We start from the raw sequence: 1,963 nt of genomic DNA, 5'->3' as shown, positions 1-1,963 counted from the left end.
AGAAGAATGCAGCATCAGGATTGTAGGAAGGCTCATTAACAACCTGTGTTATGCAGATGATCCAACCTTGCTCGCTGAAAGTGAAGATGACTTGAGGCACTTACTGATGAAGATTAAAAACTACAATCTGCAGAATGGATTATATTCAACATAAAGATAACGAAAAATCCTCATGACTGGATCACAATAAATGGAGAAAATATTGAAGTTGTCAAAGATTTCATTTTAGTTGGATCCACAATCAACATCCAAGGAAGCAGCAGTCAAAAAATCAGACATTATATTGCACTGGGAAAATAAGTTGCAAAAGACTTCTTCAAAGTGTTGAAGAACAAAGAAGTGACTTTGAAGACTAAGGTGGGGTTTGGGTTAGGCCATGGCATTTTCAAATGGGACAATGAATAAGGAAGACAGAAAAAGAGTTGATGCCTTTGAATTATAGTGTTGGCAAAGAATGCTAAGAATGAACAGAAGAATGTTGAAAATGCCAGAGGAATGAACAAACATGAACTGGAAGAAGAGCAGCCAAAATGTCCCTTGGAAGCGAGAATGACTAGATTTTGTCTCACCTACTTGGGTCATGATGTTAGAATTTCTGGAGAAGGATATCATGCTTGGTAAAGTGGAGGTTCAGAGAAAAAGGAGAAAACCCTCAAGGAAATGGAGTCACACAGTGGCTGCAATGATGGGCTCAGGTATAGCAAGGGTTGGGAAGCTGGCACAAGACCGGGTAGCATTTCATTCTGTTATACGTAGGGTCACTATGAGTTGGTGCTGACTTGATGGCACTTAACAACAACAAGAAACAAACTGTTAAGCACAAACAAAATGTAGCCTATTTCAGAGAAAACATGCAGGGCTTGTATTTTAGCAACTATCATTTTTCACCCCTTGGAAATTTCAAATTCAGGTGAATTCATCGTTAAAAATTATATGAGGGTGATGTAATGAATGCAGTGTGGGACTTCTTTTAATGATAGATTTTATTTTAATAGCTTTATAAATGACTTGAGTTTATATAATCATTAAGGGTCTGATGAGGTCTCTGTAATTGTTCAGTTATACTTTACTGCATTTTATGAGTGGAATTATATGCTTTAGTGATATTTGCAAATTTAGAGATTTGAAAAGGTCTTGGGACATATACTTTGGGGATGTCAAGCATTCGTTTTATATATAAAATGAGCTAGCTCCATATGATTTTCTTTAATATAGCTTTAAAATTATCACCAAATGGAGAGAAGCTATGTGTGATTTAAAGAGACAATGTTTTGTTTGCCCTGCTCTTATCAACACAATACTTGGTTTACTTATCTAATAAGGTAATGCTTGAAGTTTTTATCTTTGTACCTTTCTTATCCCACTTCCCAGTCCTTACTTTTCGACACATCATTAACAGGTATTCAAGGAAAATAAAATTATTATTTTACTGGTTTGAAAATATCAAGAAACAGTAAATAGACATTTAAAAAACAATTCCTAAACATGCTTCTGATAACCAAAAGGGTAGGTCAAAGTCAATTAAGGCACAGAGTTATCTTGAAGCAATAAAATAGGAAAGAAAACAAAGAAAGATTGACTATCTCCTATCTCCTTGTCCACAGACCCCATAGAGAAAGCCACCTTTCTCACCAGGGCTGAGGACAGTATGTGGATTCTCTCTGGAGCCTCAACTGAATTGTCCCTGTGGTCTCTCCTAATTCTTCAGTGACTTGGAAAGATTACAATAAACTCCCCCACAACAGACATTGGTAAGATTGGGAAGGGGAAGCCTCAGCTCAGGAACTGGGAAGAAACTAGATCAAAGCAAAATTCATCTAATAACACCTGTCCTCAGCTTGAAATTTTTAGCACGTTCTAAGAGTATCGACCACCAGCCACTCCTCGGAAGGAAGGTTGGGCAATCCTACTTCCGTAGTGATACTGCCTCGGAAACCCAAGGAGGGGTCGCTATGAGTCAGGG

This window comes from Orycteropus afer, unplaced genomic scaffold (assembly GCF_000298275.1).
Source record: "Orycteropus afer afer isolate SDZICR_OR568_19922 unplaced genomic scaffold, OryAfe1.0 scaffold00280, whole genome shotgun sequence".
Classification (NCBI taxonomy): domain Eukaryota; kingdom Metazoa; phylum Chordata; class Mammalia; order Tubulidentata; family Orycteropodidae; genus Orycteropus; species Orycteropus afer.
Note: the sequence above shows the minus strand (reverse complement) of the source record.